The sequence below is a fragment of the Oncorhynchus tshawytscha genome, linkage group LG31 (genome assembly GCF_018296145.1).
Source record: "Oncorhynchus tshawytscha isolate Ot180627B linkage group LG31, Otsh_v2.0, whole genome shotgun sequence".
NCBI lineage: Eukaryota > Metazoa > Chordata > Actinopteri > Salmoniformes > Salmonidae > Oncorhynchus > Oncorhynchus tshawytscha.
In genome coordinates, this window is record NC_056459.1 from 13564461 (window position 1) to 13582921 (window position 18461).

Here is an 18461-nt window from a genome sequence, read left to right on the forward strand (position 1 = left end):
TGTTCAAAGGAGACTGTGAAAATCAGGTCTTCATGGTTGTATTGCTGCAAAGAAACCACTACTAAAGGACACCAATAAGAAGAAGAGACTTGCTGAGGCGAAGAAAAACGAGCAATGGACATTAGACCGGTGGAAATCTGTCCATTTTTGAGAATTTTGGTTCCAACCGCCGTGTCTTTGTGGAGGAGGTATGATGGTGTGGGGGTGCTTTGCTGGTGACACTGTCTGCGATGTATTTAGAATTCAAGGCACACTTAACCAGCAAGGCTACCACAGCATTCTGCAGCGATACACCAACCCATCTGGTCAGCGCTTAGTGGGACAATCATTTGTTTTTCAACAATACAATGACCCAAAACACACTGTGTACGGGATATTTGACCAAGGAGAGTGATGGAGTGCTACATCAGATGACCTGGCCTCCACAAATCACCTGACCTCAACCCAATTGAAATTATTTGGGATGAGTTGGACCGCAGAGTGAAGGAAAAGCAGCCAACATGTGCTCAGCATATGTGGGAACTCCTTCAAGACGACAGGTAGCCTAGTGGTTAGAGCGTTGGGCCAGTTACCGAAAGGTTGCTAGATCGAATCCCCGAGCTGACATGGTAAAGATTTGTCGTTCTGCCCTTGAACAAGGCAGTTAACCCACTGTTCCTAGGCTGTCATTGTAAATAAGAATGTGTGACATGCCTAGTTAAATAAAAGGTCAAATAAAAAACAGAAGCATTTAGAAAAGCATTAGTCATGAAGTTGAGAATTCCAAGAGTGTGCAAAGCTGTCATCAAGGCAAAAGGTGGTAACTTTGAAGAATCTAAAATATATTTAGATTTGTTTAGTACTTTTTTGGTTACAACACAGTTTTGATGTCTTCTACATGTAGAAAATAGTACAAATAAAGAAAAAACATTGAATGAGTAGATGTATCCACACTTTTGACAGGTACTGTACATAAAAAAATATGCAAACGTTGCATAATTCCACCCAACCACAATCATTCTTACTAACCGTACTGTCCTGCTATTGAAGAGAAAAAATCAACATACTGTATATTTAATGTCTCATTCCTTTACAACAGTAACTCACAGCACTAAAACCCTAAACCTGGATACCTATTTATCAAGAGAATAGCTTGAGCAACAGTACGATGAGCACAGTGTTTTAAGTTTGAGATCTGTTGAGATCCCACTTTAACTTCTCTTTCATCTATGTTAACGCTAAGCTTAGTTTTGGCCAATTAATGCAGGAAATTAATTTGGATTAATTCAAAACTAATATGCTGCGGAAGGCAGAAAGCAGCACGTAGGGTTTTGATGATGTCTATATCATCATAGCAAGAAGTCTGATGCTTTCAATATTTATTTATTGGTTTATTCGGGTATCCATCAGCTTTTGCTGAAATAGCAGCCATTCTTCCTGGGGTCCACACAAAAACACATTAAACCCGAAATTGAAATAGACATCGATTAACACGAAGTAATAGCACATAGTTAGTTACCGTAGCTGCTCTGGGGTGTCTCTGAAGACAAGTCACTCATTCGTGGCTGGTGTAATACATTCACAAGGCTAAATGAGAAACAGAATAGAACAGCAGACCCTTTCTTATGTGAAGAGGGAGGGTGGATTTGGTGTTAAATAAGCTAAACCACACACACACGGTTGTTTTAAATGAGCTTACCAACGTGTGTATGAGGAGATAGCAAGTCCCTCTCTACACTGGAGGAGACGACAGCTCACAGTGGAGCAGAGGAATGATTATTATTACTAACAAACATGGAGAGAGAAATACTGACAAAATGCTTACGTTTCAGTCAAATTGGGAACAGCTTGAGCAATAGCTAGCTTTACAAGGGTGGACAAATGAATGGAGTTTGAAGGCAACAGTATATAACTCGCTAAAGGAGTTTGATTCTGCTCAGGGATTGGCTAAGTTCCACAAGAAGAACCAATCCCTGCTCTGTATTGGCATTGGTCTTCATTCCCAGTAGGGGGCGAGGTCTGCTGGAGACACAGAAATCAGGAAATTACAGGCGGCTAGACTGACAGCTGAGACCCTGAAAAGAACCTCCGTCAAAGAGATGAGAGGACAGTGCACACACACACGATTTGGTGAGCAGAGAGCGTAACGTTAGTTGTAGAGTTTAGGAGACTGTAGGGCTACTACTCTCATTCCTTTACAGGGCTGGCAACTGCCCCTAAAAAAATAACAAATCCCTTTGAAACAGCTTGTGTCAGCCTGTGTCATCGATATGAGTCAGAAACATTTATTACAGTGTCAAAATTGACTACAAAGTGTAAATAATTTTGGTCAAAGTCCGTCTCTGAGTTTGACACCTCAGTGAGCCACAACGAGTAAATTAAGGTTTTGGTTTAGATTTCAATTATGTCAACAAATCATGCCCCCTTTTTGCAAAGAACCACATGCAAATCACCCCTCCGCCCACTTCGTTTCCCTTCATCGAATGGGTCTCTGTTGTTTCATCGCCCCAAACCAATGCGTTCAATGCCATTGGAGACTGAAAAGCCCTATACGGATTGACCATGCAATGTATGCATCCAGCAGGATGCACAGCCAACAACTTAAGGTTTTCATGCCCTGCGGTAGGACCTTATTGTGGTGGACAGGAGTTTGGAGTTTGTTGGTCCTCAGTGGTGGTGAGTATACTGATAACTAGTAAGACTGACACCATTTAGTCGACTGGTCGATTGTTTGGTCGACCAAGATTTCTTTAGTCGAGCAGTGGCGCAAACATAAATAATTGTGGAGACCGTGGGGATGGTACTCTAAGACATGAGCTACTGAAATTGTATATGGTTATATTACATAAGAACAATGGTGCAACACTAATAAAAGTAATACAATTTGATAACAAACGTGCTTTCTCCTGCATTCAATAGCGGTCGCAGTCCACGGTTCTGAAAGATCAGCGTGGCACTGTTGAATTGGCGCCTTTTCCTAGACCATGTTGCTATGTGCATAATAGCAAAGTTACCCTGCATATTGGTGTTAAGAAATATGTGGCATAGGCAGCAGTGGAGTTAAGAGACAAGAAAATAGCCCATGTCTTAATTGTCTAAGAAAAGTGAGGAGAGGAAACCAACTTAATTACTTCTATAATCAATAGTCTAACTTTTAAATGTGCCTGGCTTTATAAATTATCTATACACACACACAAACTCAGCAAAAAAAAAATCTATTTTTCAGGACCCTGTATTTCAAAGATAATCCGTAAAAATCCAAATAACTTCATAGATCTTCATTGTAAATGGTTTAAACACGGTTTCCCATTCTTGTTCAATGAACCATAAACAATTAATTAACATGCACCTGTGGAACGGTCATTAAGACACTAACAGCTTACAGACGGTAGGCAATTAAGGTCACTACAGGTCACTAAATTAAGGACACTAAAGAGGCGTTTCTACTGACTCTGAAAAACACCAAAAGAAAGATAAACAGGGTCCCTGCTCATCCTCGTGAACGTGGAGGCATGAGGACTGCAGATGTGGCCAGGGCAATAAATTGCAATGTCCGTTCTGTAAGACGCCTAAGACAGGGCTACAGGGAGACAAGACAGACAGCTGATTGTCCTCACAGTGGCAGACCATGTATAACAACACCTGCACAGGATCGGTACATCTGAACATCACACCTGCGGGACAGGTACAGGATGGCAACAACAACTGCCCGAGTTACACCAGGAATGCACAATCCCTCCATCAGTGCTCAGACTGTCCGCAATAGGCTGGACTGAGGGCTTGTAGGAAAGTAACATCCTTGTTCTTCATGATGCTCTCTGCGCTTTTAACGGACCTCTGAGACTATCACAGTGCAGGTGCATTTATACGGAGACTTGATTACACACAGGTGGATTGTATTTATCATCATTAGTCATTTAGGTCAACATTGGATCATTCAGAGATCCTCACTGAACTTCTGGAGAGAGTTTGCTGCACTGAAAGTAAAGGGGCTGAATAATTTTGCACGCCCAATTTTTCAGTTTTTGATTTGTTAAAAAAGTTTGAAATATCCAATAAATGTCGTTCCACTTCATGATTGTGTCCCACTTGTTGATTCTTCACAAAAAAATACAGTTTTATATCTTTATGTTTGAAGCCTGAAATGTGGCAAAAGGTCGCAAAGTTCAAGGGGGCTGAATACTTTCGCAAGGCACTGTATATACATACATACATACATACATACATACATACATATACATATATACATACATACATACATACATACATATACATACACATACATATACATATATACATACATATACACATATATATACTTACATATATACATACATATACACATATATATACATACATATACACATACATATACACATATATATACACTTACATATATACATACATATACACATATATATACATACATATACACATATATATACATACATACACACATATATATACATACATACACACATATATATACATACATGCACATATATATACACATACATGCACATATATATACACATACATATATTACACACACACACACACACACACACACACACACGTCAGATCCTGTGTGTGTTGCCGTTTGAGAGTTTGTTTAATAGCCTACTGGTTCATTGAGCATCAAGCCTCAATCCCAACATGTCGTATAAACAATTTAGGCTGTTTTTAAATCTTTGCTATGCTGTAAGAACAGTCTCTCTGGTATTACATCATTTATTTAGTGTTGTTTCCCCTTTCCATATTGTCAGAAGAATTATATTTCTTAAAATAAAAACCATCTTTCTTGATCTCCTTATTGTTTTCATTACTATTATTATTATGATAATCATTATAATAATTAATGCCATCATCATTAGTAGGCTTGTATAGCAACTATCAAGCTGTAGGCTGAAGAGCGCATCCTTTTTAGTCTTAATTCCATAACTTACTTAGGCCTATATTTCAATACTTATGTAGGCTACTGTATCAATCAATCATTCATTCATGTCATCAGACAGCATGCGAGTCGTTCATTATTTGAAATGGGATCAAGCATTTTACATTTTAAAATAAAGTGACACTTGAATAATTAGTGTAAACATTAAATAACGCACTCCATGTAGGCAATTGCATTCACGATTGCATGCGACAGATTTGAGTCTTTCCAAAATAAATTAAATAAACCTTAAGACTCTCTCGCTTGTTTACATTGTTCCAAATGTTCTGAAAGATTACAATATAATTGAACAGCACCTGTTTAACAGACATAATATGCAGCGCTGGCTCCTTACCTATTTTTTTCTTCATCTCCAGTATTTTCCACAACTAGTCACATTTATTACACACGACTCCTCCCTTTACCTCCTGAGCAACCACAAATTTCCCCGTTTTGAGTTTGTCACGTCCTCTGCATCCATTTTGCAGTCACGTGTTACGGTGTTCAGAGCTTGTTATAAACTATTTATTGCTATGATATGCTATAGGTCAGGCCGTATTGGTCATTCAATGCATACGGTGCTTTCGGAAAGTATTCAGACCCCTTGACTTTTTCCACATTGTTACGTTACAGCCTTATTCTAAAATAGATTTTTTCTTAAATGTATCCTCAGCAATCTACAGACAATACCCCATAATAACAAAGAGAAAACAGGCTTTTAGAAATGTTTTCACATTTATTTTAAATAAAACAAATACATTATTTACATCAGTATTCAGACCAATTGCTATGAGACTTGAAATTGAGCTCAGGTGTATCCTGTTTCCACTGATCACCGTTGAGATGTTTCTACAACTTTGAGTCCACCTGTGGTAAATTCAATTGATTGGACAAGATTTGGAAACATTTCTGCAGCATTGAAGGTCCCCCAAAAACACAGTGGCCTCCATCATTCTTAAATGGAAGAAGTTTGGAACCACCAAGACTCTTCCTAGAGCTGGCAGCATGGCCAAACTGAGCAATCGGGGGAGAAGGGCCTTGGTCAGGGAGGTGACCAAGAACCCGATGCCCACTCTGACAGAGCTCTAGGCCTTTATGGTAGAGTGGCCAGACGGAAGCCACTCATCAGTAAAAAGGCACGTTAGCCTGCTTGGAGTTTGCCAAAAGGCACCAAAAGGGCTCTCAGACCATGAGAAACAAGATTCTCTGGTCTGATGAAATCAAGATTGAACTCTTTGGCCTGAATGCCAAGCGTCATGCCTGGAGGACACCTGGTACATCCCTACGGTGAAGCATGGTGGCAGCATCATGCTGTGGGGATTTTTTCCAGCCGCATGGACTTGGAGACTAGTCAGGATCGAGGCAAAGATGAACGGAATAAAGTACAGAGATCCTTGATGAAAACCTGCCTCAGAGCGCTCAGGACCTCAGACTGGGGCAAAGGTTCATCTTCCAATAGAACAACGACCCTAAGCACACAGCCAAGACAACGCAGGAGTGGCTTCGGGACAAGTCTCTGAATGTCCTTGAGTGACTCAGCCAGAGCCCGCACTAGAACCCGATCCAACATTTCTGGATAGACCTGAAAATAGCTGTGCAGAATGCTCCCCATCCAACCTGATGGAGCTTGAGGATCTGCAGAGAGAAATGGGAGAAACTCCCCAAATACAAGTGTGCCAAGCTTGTAGCGTCATACCCAAGAAGACTTAAGTCTGTAATCGCTGCAAAAGGTGCTTCAACAAAGTCAAGGGGTCTGAAGACTTTCCGAATGCACTGCCTGTGTCAGGTAAAGAGAACAAGGGTTGAGTTTGAAAATTTAGACCAATTGATTGGTCGAAAGAAAAGACGACTCTCGGTCGACCAAGACAGCCCTAGTCACCAGACTGCTGGTTATGTATATTTTGATAATCATAATCATCGCTACCGTAGCTGACGCCAGCTAGCTGGCTAAGGTTAGCCTACTTCAATACAACTCTGATTTGGCTTGGACACACAATAATATTTTAGAAGGCGGCAAATAATATGTAGGAAAACCTTTTGTTATGATTGTGTTGTCGCCAGATTGACGTCTGATGCAGTATAATGTTTGCCAGCTAACTAAGATTGAGGGAGCCACTCTATTTTAGCTAGCTAACATTAGCATTGCAAGCTATGTTTAACTAACTTTGCTAGTAACAGTAATGGCAACATTGCATCTCTCTAAAGTAAATTTGACGACATCATTATATGGCAAAGTTGTTTCCTACTACGTATTTGCATACTTTAGCAATGTCATCGTATTTCCATGCCACTCTAAATGTGTGTAATTTAGACGCGACAGTCACATTAGCCTCCGAGGTACAACCCATGCCTAGGGCACAAATAAATATTGGATGCAGAAATGGTGGTACTAGAGTAGCTAACTCATGTCTGACTAACTAGCAGCAACAAACTCCGTAGCAAAACATGTTATAGTTGGTTGCATAGTGTGTGTAACAGCATCACCGGCATGAATCTAATCCAATCAGTCAGTCTACACCTGCAAAGCATAGAATTAGCTTCCAATCTAGATTGTTATTTCTCAAGCAATGTTTAATTACTTAGGGATGATGACAATTGTTGATCCTGTTTTTCTGTTAGACAAAGTGCACAGTTGCCCCGAGTTACTGCCCTGATAACAGACAGCGTCAACAACAACGACGGGTAAATGTGTGTTATGTAAAATGTGAAATGTTGTATTCAAAAATATCCGGCTTGATAAAATAGTAGGCTAATTCCCCAGCCAAGCAGAGACAAGTAGTAGAGCAATTTTGGTTGTGAAGTGCATTAGCAAAAAGCTTTGTCCTTTCTTTAAAACGAAATGCAATTTACCACTTGGCTGTCTATTTATACCACCTCGACACAGGCACTCCCAGTCAACACCACCGCATAAGATTGCCTGCTGCAGTTGCTTGAGAGATGTCCAGTTTGCAGCCGAACATGCAGCATAGAGAAAACCAGCAAGGAGGCCCTCATCAGCCTCATGCAGACATGCCCTCACTGTGAGTATTCCTATGAATGGGACAATCAGCCACACGTTAGCAAGTCTCCGGCCAGCAACATGCACCTGTCAGCGGCAACCGCGTTCACAGGCTCATTACATGCATCTAAGATGTAGAAAATAAGCAACAAATAATGTCAGTTTACATAAATGTTTCACAATTGGGTTATGTACCAGAGTAATGAAGTGGGTTACCTTCAGTATTTGTACAAATGATGTCCAGGGCATTACCTAGCCTTGTGGAACCAGCCTGATCTCTGTGTTCACCGTTCTATTTTACTTCACATTTGATTATATTTGAAGTGAAGTAGAAAGGGGAATGCAGCGATCCGGCTGGTTCCACCATGCTAATCATAACCACCATTGATAATGTAATAAGTGCTCCGTGTCTGTCTGTGACAGAGCAGTATCTTTGATAAGGGGCCAGAAGCTGATCTACGCTGCCATGCCCATCAACATGGCTCTGGCAAAGACCTCACCTCCAGTCTCACCTCTTGCCTGCTCAGCAACAGTTGACGATGGGGGAGATCAGAATTAGGTAGGTTTTAGTCAGACTTGTTCAAACTTCAACATAGTATATGTTTGGGTGTCAGATATCACCTATCCCTAACTGCCCCATCCCTATAGAAGTGACTGTGTGTGTGTGTGTGTGTGTGTGTGTGTGTGTTCACAGAAATGTATGGAGCCAGCACATGAAAACTTGCAAGATGATGTGATGAAGTCCAGACTAAAAGACGGGCGTGATGCTAATGTCTCTGAATGGACATTTGTACTTGTATTGTATTTTTTTGTGAACTGAATGATGTCAGTCAATATGGGGAAGGAAAAACTCTGTGCATTCTCCTCCAGGATCAGGGAATTCATGTTGCATATGGGATACCACACAGGAAAGCATGACCACGTTTGCCAAGGTAGAGCTATTACCACCAGACAAAATGCAGATAGGCACAATATATGTATTGGCTGGGAATGACAATGAAAGATGAAATGTACAGACTGTTATTAGCAGGACACTGCTTCTACGGTACTATGTCAAGTTTTTTATTTTACATGGACCTGTTACTGCATTTGAAAGTTAAAATATCTTGTCACTTGGTATTTATGACTCGTGTTACATACGAAAGGGTCCGTAAGTAAAGCATTTCACTGTTATTCTAAACCTGTTGAAGATGCATGTGATAAATACAATTCCAACATTTATTTTTTGATTTGATCTACATACATTCAGCATTGTTTGTATTGTTAGTATTGTTCTCATGTTACTCTGCAGGTTACTGACCTATCCAACGCTTCCTCCGGCATCTCACCATATATTTGCCAATAATTGATTCAACCCGCAGGAGGTTTGTTTGTTGAGACTGAGTGGGGTGAAACAGCTGCAGACAAGGTTCTGACAGATGGGTGTGTCTTGATGGTTGCAAGGACACACCCAAGAAACACCCACATCAAACCATACCTCCAAGCCAACTCACGTTTGGCTTCTGTCATGGCCACCAGTATTTCTTAAGAGCAAACCAAAAAACGAGGCCAAATCAGAGGGTGCAGTACCCCATTACACACAATTGACAAAGAGACGGAACTGACAAAATGCATTTCAGGTCAAACATCTAGGACATTCAACTAACTCTTCTGAAACAACCAAAGCCCCAGGGAGAAGGCTTTAGAAGTAACTTTTTCTATTCTGTTTTGTATCCTAGGAGAAACCAAGCTGACGTTGACTAATGAATGTAGAGCAGGAGTGTCAAACTAATTTCCTCTGCGGGCCTCATTTGGTCTTCACTGAAGTCTGGAGGGGCGTATTTAAATGTGATTATATTTCCTTGCCGTAAAAATAGACCTCTATCCATTGCTTTTGGAATTTTTGATGCACCCTGACTGTCTAGCTTTCGTTTTGATGACTGTTAGCAAGCTGGACAGAGTGAAGAGACTGTAAATGTAGGTCCATTATCATTTCTACACAATTTCGATTTGGTTTTAGACATTTCAATGTTGATTGAGATTTGTTCCCCCCCCCACACACAAAACAACAACAACATTCTGTTTTTTAAATGTATTTTATTTAACCAGGTAAGCTAGTTGAGAACAAGTTCTCATTTGCAACTGCGACCTGGCCAAGATAAAGCAAAGCAGTGTGACACAGACAGCAACACATGGAGTTACACATGGAGTAAACAATAAACAAGCCAATAACACAATAAACAAGTCAATGACACAGTAGAAAAAGAAAGTCTGTATACAGTGTGTGCAAAAGGCATGAGGAGGTAGGCAATAATAGGCCTTAGGAGGGATTAATTACAATTTAGCAGATTAACACTGGAGTGATACATGAGCAGATGATGATGTGCAAGTAGAGATACTGGTGTGCAAAAGAGCAGAAAAGTAAATAAAATAAAACAGTATGGGGATGAGGTAGGTAGATTAGGTGGGCTATTTACAGATGGACTATGTACAGCGGCAACGATCAGTTGGCTGCTCAGATAGTTGATGTTTAAAGTTGGTGAGGGAAATAAAAGTCTCCAACTTCAGCGATTTATGCAATTAGTTCCGGTCACTGGCAGCAGACAACTGGAAGGAAAGGCGGCCAAATGGCTTTGGCGATGATCAGTGAGATATACCTGCTGGAACGTGTGCTACGGGTGGGTGTTGTTATCGTGACCAGAGAACTGAGATAAGGCGGAGCTTTACCTAGCATAGACTTATAGACGACCTGGAGCCAGTGGGTCTGGCGACGAATATGCAGCGAGGGCCAGCCGACTAGAGCATGCAGGTCGCAGTGGTGGGTGGTATAAGGTGATTTGGTAACAAAACGGATGGCACTGTGATAGACTGCATCCAGTTTGCTGAGTAGAGTGTTGGAAGCTATTTTGTAGATGACATAGCCGAGGTCGAGGATCGGTAGGATAGTCATTTTTACTAGGGTAAGTTTGGCGGCGTGAGTGAAGGAGGCTTTGTTGCGAAATAGAAAGCCGATTTTAGATTTGATTTTGGATTGGAGATGTTTAATATGAGTCTGGAAGGAGAGTTTACAGTGTAGTCAGACACCTAGGTATTTATAGTTGTCCACATATTCTAGGTCGGAACCGTCCAGGGTGGTGATGCTAGTCGGGCGGGCAGCGAACGGTTGAAAAGCATGCATTTGGTTTTACTAGCATTTAAGAGCAGTTGGAGGCCACGGAAGTAGTGTTGTATGACACTGAAGCTCGTTTGGAGGTTAGTTAGCACAGTGTCCAAGGAAGGGCCAGAAGTATACAGAATGGTGTCGTCTGCGTAAAGGTGGATCAGGGAATCGCCCGCAGCAAGAGCGACATCATTGATATATACAGAGAAAAGAGTCGGCCCAGAAATTGAACTCTGTGGTACCCCCATAGAGACTGCCAGAGGTCCGGAAAACATGCCCTCCGATTTGACACACTGAACTCTGTCTGCAAAGTAGTTGGTGAACCAGGCGAGGCAATCGTTAGAAAAACCAAGGCTATTGAGTCTGCCGATAAGATTACGGTGATTGACAGAGTCGAAAGCCTTGGCCAGGTCGATGAAGACTGCGGTTATGATATCGTTTAGTACCTTGAGCGTGGCTGAGGTGCACCCGTGACCGGCTCGGAAGCCGGATTGCACAGCGGAGAAGGTACGGTGGGATTCGAAATGGTCAGTGATCTGTTCATTATCTTGGCTTTCAAAGACTTTAGAGAGGCAGGGCAGGATGGATATAGGTCTATAACAGTTTGGGTCTAGAGTGTTACCCCCTTTGAAGAGGGGGATGACCGTGGCAGCTTTCCAATCTTTAGGGATCTCGGGCAATACGTAAGAGAGGTTGAAAAGGCTGGTAATAGGGGTTGCAACAATGGCGCCGGATAGTTTTAGAAAGAGGGGGTCCAGATTGTCTAGCCCAGCTGATTTGTACGGGTCCAGGTTTTGCAGCTCTTTCAGAACATCTGCTGTCTGGATTTGGGTGAAGGAGAAGCTGGGGAGTAGCTGCGGGGGAGGCGGAGCTGTTGGCCAGGGTTGGAGTAGCCAGGAGGAAGGCATGGCCAGCAGTTGAGAAATGCTTATTGAAATGTTCGATTATCATGGATTTACCAGTGGTGACCGTGTTACCTAGCCTCAGTGCAGTGGGCAGCTGGGAGGAGGTGCTCTTGTTCTCCATGGACTTTACAGTGTCCCAAAACGTTTTGGCGTTAGAGCTACAGGATGCGAATTTCTGCTTGAAAAAGCTAGCCTTTGCTTTCCTGACTGACTGCGTGTATTGGTTCCTGACTTCCCTGAACAGTTGCATATCGTGGGGACTATTCAATGCTATTGCAGTCCGCCACAGGATGTTTTTGTGCTGGTCAAGGGTCAGGTCTGGAGTGAACCAAGGGCAAAATCTGTTCTTTGTTCTGCATTTTTTGAACGGGGCATGTTTATCTAAGATGGTGAGGAAATTACTTTTAAAGAATGACCAGGCATCCTCGACTGACGGGATGAGGTCAATATCCTTCCAGGATACCTGGGCCAGGTCGATTAGAAAGGCCTGCTGGCAGAAGTGTTTTAGGGAGCGTTTGACAGTGATGACCCCTCTAGTGGTGTGGGGGCTGTGCTTTGGCAAAGTGGGTGGGGTTATATCCTTCCTGTTTGGCCCTGTCCGGGGGTGACCTCGGATGGGGCCACAGTGTCTCCTGACCCCTCCTGTCTCAGCCTCCAGTATTTATGCTGCAGTAGTTTATGTGTCGGGGGGCTGGGGTCAGTTTGTTATATCTGGAGTACTTCTCCTGTCCTATTCGGTGTCCTGTGTGAATCTAAGTGTGCGTTCTCTAATTCTCTCCTTCTCTCTTTCTTTCTCTCTCTCGGAGGACCTGAGCCCTAGGACCTGAGCTCCAGGACTACCTGACATGATGACTCCTTGCTGTCCCCAGTCCACCTGGCCATGCTGCTGTTCCAGTTTCAACTGACCTGAGCCCTAGGACCATGCCCCAGGACTACCTGACATGATGACTCCTTGCTGTCCCCAGTCCACCTGGCCATGCTGCTGCTCCAGTTTCAACTTCCACCTGACTGTGCTGCTGCTCCAGTTTCAACTGTTCTGCCTTATTATTATTCGACCATGCTGGTCATTTATGAACATTTGAACATCTTGGCCATGTTCTGTTATAATCTCCACCCGGCACAGCCAGAAGAGGACTGGCCACCCCACATAGCCTGGTTCCTCTCTAGGTTTCTTCCTAGGTTTTGGCCTTTCTAGGGAGTTTTTCCTAGCCACCGTGCTTCTACACCTGCATTGCTTGCTGTTTGGGGTTTTAGGCTGGGTTTCTGTACAGCACTTTGAGATATCAGCTGATGTACGAAGGGCTATATAAATAAATTTGATTTGATTGGATTTGATGAGGGGTGGTCATTTGACCGCGGGCCCATAGCGGATACAGGCAATGGAGGCAGTGAACGCTGAGATGGGTGGTGTATTTGGAGGGCAAGTTGGTCAGGATAATGTCTATGAGGGTGCCCATGTTTACGGATTTAGGGTTGTACCTGATGGGTTCCTTGATGATTTGTGTGAGATTGAGGGCATCTAGTTTAGATTGTAGGACTGCCGGGGTGTTAAGCATATCCCAGTTTAGGTCACCTAACAGAACGAACTCTGAAGCTAGATTAAAAAATGGTGTCCAGGGCACAGCGGGGAGCGGAGGGGGGTCGATAGCAGGTAGCAACAGTGAGAGACTTACTTCTGGAGAGGTTTATTTTTAAAATTATAAGTTCAAACTGTTTGGGTATAGACCTGGAAAGTATGACAGAACTTTGCAGGCTCTCTCTGTAGTAGATTGCAACTCCTCCCCCTTTGGCAGTTCTATCTTGACGGAAAATGTTGTAGCTGGGTATGGAAATCTCAGAATTGTTGGTGGCCTTCCTAAGCCAGGATTCAGACACGGCAAGAACATCAGGGTTGGTGGAGTGTGCTAAAGCAGTGAGTAAAACAAACTTAGGGAGGAGGCTTCTGATGTTGACATGCATGAAACCAAGGTTGGGGACACGCAGGGCCTGGGTTTACCTCCACATCACCCGAGGAACAGAGGAGTAGGATGGGGGTATGGCTAAAGGCTATCAAAACTTGTCGCCTAGTGCGTTGGGGACAAAGAATAAAAGGAGCAGATTTCTGGGAGTGGTAGAATAGATTCAGGGCATTATGTGCAGACAGGGGTATGGTGGGGTGCGGGTACAGCGGAGGTAAGCCCAGGTACTGAGTGATGATAAGAGAGGAAAGCTGACCACGACTCCATTTTGTTGCTCCCTGCCTACAGACAGAAACTAAAACAAGAAGCTCCCGCACTGAGGTCTGTTCAACGCTGGTCCGACCAATCTGATTCCACACTCCAAGACTGCTTCCATCACGTGGACTGGGATATGTTTCGTATTGCGTCAGACAACAACATTGACGAATACGCTGATTTGGTGAGCGAGTTCATTAGAACGTGCGTTGAAGTGGTCGTTCCCATAGCAACGATTAAAACATTCCCAAACCAGAAATTGATGGCAGCATTCGCGTGAAACTGAAAGCGCGAACCACTGCTTTAAATCAGGGCAAGGTGACCGGAAACACGGCATCCCCAGCCGCGCCCTCAGAGCATGCGCAGACCAGCTGTGGCTGGTGTGTTTACGGACATATTCAATCAATCCCTATCTCAGTCTGCTGTTCCCACATGCTTCAAGAGGGCCACCATTGTTCCTGTTCCCAAGAAAGCTAAGGTAACTGAGCTAAACGACTACCGCCCCGTAGCACTCACTTCCGTCATCATGAAGTGCTTTGAGAGACTAGTCAAGGACCATATCACCTCCACCCTACCTGACACCCTAGACCCACTCCAATTTGCTTACCGCCCAAATATGTCCACAGACGATGCAATCTCAACCACACTGTGGCGAAATCTGCACGGAGCCTTCACCGTGCACTGCCACTTTAAGAGCGCATGAGCAGTAAGGAAGGAGGAAATAAAGAGAGCTCATTCAGCTCTTTGGGGAGGGGCTTTCGGGTGGCGCGACAGTTTGATTGTGTGCTGTGCTGCAGAAGTTGTTTGTTTTCAGCGTTTGTAGTTTATAAAGTATTTAACTCAATCATCGGGGTAATCGCTTTAGATCGTGGTTGTTTTTGTTTGGAACCGCGCCCGTTATGGATCGCATGGATTAGTAGCAACATTGTTGCGAAGCTTTAACATACAAACCAACAAACCATCGGACAGTCAGACACCGGCAGGCCTGAAGACCACAGCTAAGATTTCTCTTTTTCTCTCGCTCTCTCTTCCCTCTCGTTCCAGTGCTTTACCCTGCAACAGACTCTCTCTTTTTCAAATGCACTTCCCATTGAAGTTCATTAGAGCTGGACTATTATTTCCCTGCCAGAAGTATTTGGATGGACATTTTAGTTGAAAGGGAGGTTGCTTGCCAGTTGTATATTATGTGAACTGTATTGAGGTGGGGTGTACTAATGACATGTGGCCGGGAAGACTATGGACATTTTTAAGGCCTTTGTTGTGTCGATGAACACCCCCCCCCACCCCCACATTCATACCCTCTGCACTCATCCACTAGAAAATAATACAGATTATTGCAAATCCTCTGTTGATGACTGGGTTCGTTCTTGTATGAAGTTGCTGTGAAATTGCTCTGCCATTATTAGTATTATTGTATGAGGTATTCTTGTTGGGGTTACCCCTGTGCTGTGATGTGGGTTTTATATGGTGTGTATTCTCTTCTCTCTCCACTGGCTGTCTGGTAAACAGGCTACACTCTAGGCAGTCTCTTCTGCTGATGTGTGTGGGTCTGGTAGTGGTACTCTCTCCTATTCTACTCTTTTCCTTTTGGCATGGTTAATACCTGCCTGGCGCCCCAACAATCTTTCTTTACCCCTCTCTAATAAATACCGCTACAACACTGCCCTAACCCATCTGGACAAGAGGAATACCTATGTGAGAATGCTGTTCATCGACTACAGCTCAGCATTTAACACCATAGTACCCTCCAAACTCGTCATCAAGCTCGAGACCCTGGGTCTCGACCCCGCCCTGTGCAACTGGGTACTGGGCTTCCTGACGGGCCGCCCCCAGGTGGTGAGGGTAGGTAACAACATCTCCACCCCGCTGATCCTCAACACTGGGGCCCCACAAGGGTGCGTTCTGAGCCCTCTCCTGTACTCCCTGTTCACCCACGACTGCGTGGCCATGCACGCCTCCAACTCAATCATCAAGTTTGCGGACGACACTACAGTGGTAGGCTTGATTACCAACAACAACGAGACGGCCTACAGGGAGGAGGTGAGGGCCCACAGGGAGGAGGTGAGGGCCCTCGGAGTGTGGTGTCAGGAAAATAACCTCACACTCAACGTCAACAAAACTAAGGAGATGATTGTGGACTTCAGGAAACAGCAGAGGGAACACCCCCCTATCCACATCGATGGAACAGTAGTGGAGAGGGTAGTGAGTTTTAAGTTCCTCGGCGTACACATCACAGACAAACTGAATTGGTCCACCCACACAGACAGCATCGTGAAGAAGGCGCAGCAGCACCTCTTCAACCTCAGGAGGCTGAAGAAATTTGGCTTGTCACCAAAAGCACTCACAAACTTCTACAGATGCACAATCGAGAGCATCCTGTCGGGCTGTATCACCGCCTGGTACGGCAACTGCTCCGCCCACAACCGTAAGGCTCTCCTGAGGGTAGTGAGGTCTGCACAACACATCACCGGGGGCAAACTACATGCCCTCCAGGACACCTCTACCACCCGATGTTACAGGAAGGCCATAAAGATCATCAAGGACAACAACCACCCGAGCCACTGCCTGTTCACCCCGCTATCCAGAAGGCGAGGTCAGTACAGGTGCATCAAAGCTGGGACCGAGAGACTGAAAAACAGCTTCTATCTCAAGGCCATCAGACTGTTAAACAGCCACCACTAACATTGAGTGGCTGCTGCCAACACACTGACTCAACTCCAGCCACTTTAATAATGGGAATTGATGTAAAATATATCACTAGCCACTTTAAACAATGCTACTTAATATAATGTTTACATACCCTACATTATCCATCTCATATGTCTACGTATATACTGTACTCTATATCATCTACTGCATCTTTGTAATACATGTATCACTAGCCACTTTAAACTATGCCACTTTGTTTACATACTCATCTCATATGTATATACTGTACTCGATACCATCTACTGCATCTTGCCTATGCCGCTCTGTACCATCACTCATTCATATATCTTTATGTACATATTCTTTATCCCTTTACACTTGTGTGTATAAGGTAGTAGCTTTGGAATTGTTAGTTAGATTACTTGTTGGTTATTACTGCATTGCCGGAACTAGAAGCACAAGCATTTCGCTACACTCGCATTAACATCTGCTAACCATGTGTATGTGACAAATAAAATTTGATTTGATCTCTGGATAAGCTGGCTATAATGGGTGAGGTCACCGCATGTGTGAGAGGTGGGACAAAGGAGGTATCAGAGGTATAATGAGTGGAACTAGGGGCTCCATTGTAAATTTAAAACATGATAACTAACCTAAACAACAGTATACAAGGCATATCGACATATGAGAGAGACATACAGCGAGGCATAAAGTAACCACAGGTGTTGATTTGGAGAGCTAGCTAAGACAACAACGGGCGAGACAACAACAACAACAGGTAAAATGGAGACGAATGGGCAGAGAGGGTCGGTTAACTACACACAGAGCCTGAGTTTTCGGCTGGGGCCAACAGATATACAATAAAAAAATAAACAGAATGGAGTACCGTGATTAATGGACAGTCCAGCGGGCATCAGCTATGTAGCCAAGTGATCATAGGCTCCAGGGGACAACAATAGATGGAACAGGGAAGCCGCAGAGTAGTCATTACTACGCGGGCGACATGGCGTTTAAAGTTAGTAGCCCAGGGCTAGTAGAAGCGGCTGCTCCGACGTCCAACGGAGACCGGTTGAAGGCATAGCGGATGGAGTATTCGTCGGCAGACCTGCCGTGGTGGTGCGGTGGGGCGCAGTGTCGACTAAGGATCCAAGCCAGATGGCAAAAGAGGTATTGTATTTGTAGTAATTTAGTTTTCTATCCGGGAGATGCGCCTGGCTCACCTGTTTTGAGACCCACCTTTAATCTGTGGGGGGGGGCTGTTTTGCATGCTATTTTGGTATTAATGCGTGTCACATACCAGTTTGCAAAACAAATTAAAATAGTTCATAAAGCCACATACAAACTTGGCCTGTTTATTGTTTTCTTGAATAAGTCAGCTCCAAAATGCAGGTGTTTCAGCCTAGTTTAGAGTTTTCTGTGGTGGTGGGGCAGCCAGCGGAATATAGGGGTTGGTAATGTTCTCTAGTTGTGCTGTGATTGGCTCAGTGTTCTGTCACTCTTGGGGCCACTCCGTCACCGGCATATCTAAGGGTAGAGCTAAAACATTCACGCCCCTTGGGTGCTGCCATAGAGTTACATTAGAAGTACCCATCCAAGAAGGCTCAAAGTCATTGACCACAGATAAAATGATGTTAAATCATGTTAT

General features: G+C 43.8%; 1 protein-coding gene and 1 long non-coding RNA gene across 3 annotated transcripts in view; one reads left to right on the top strand and one right to left on the bottom strand.

Annotated features, from left to right (window-relative positions):
- LOC112229667 (RNA polymerase II subunit A C-terminal domain phosphatase) overlaps positions 1-18461 on the bottom strand; it is a 141539-nt gene that overhangs the window by 22954 nt on the left and 100124 nt on the right. The gene's annotated exons all lie outside the window — the stretch shown is intronic.
- On the top strand, positions 7379-9954 carry LOC121841482. Its single transcript, XR_006080509.1, has 4 exons — positions 7379-7594; positions 7797-7932; positions 8334-8469; positions 8605-9954. It is a non-coding gene; the product is annotated as an uncharacterized LOC121841482 (long non-coding RNA).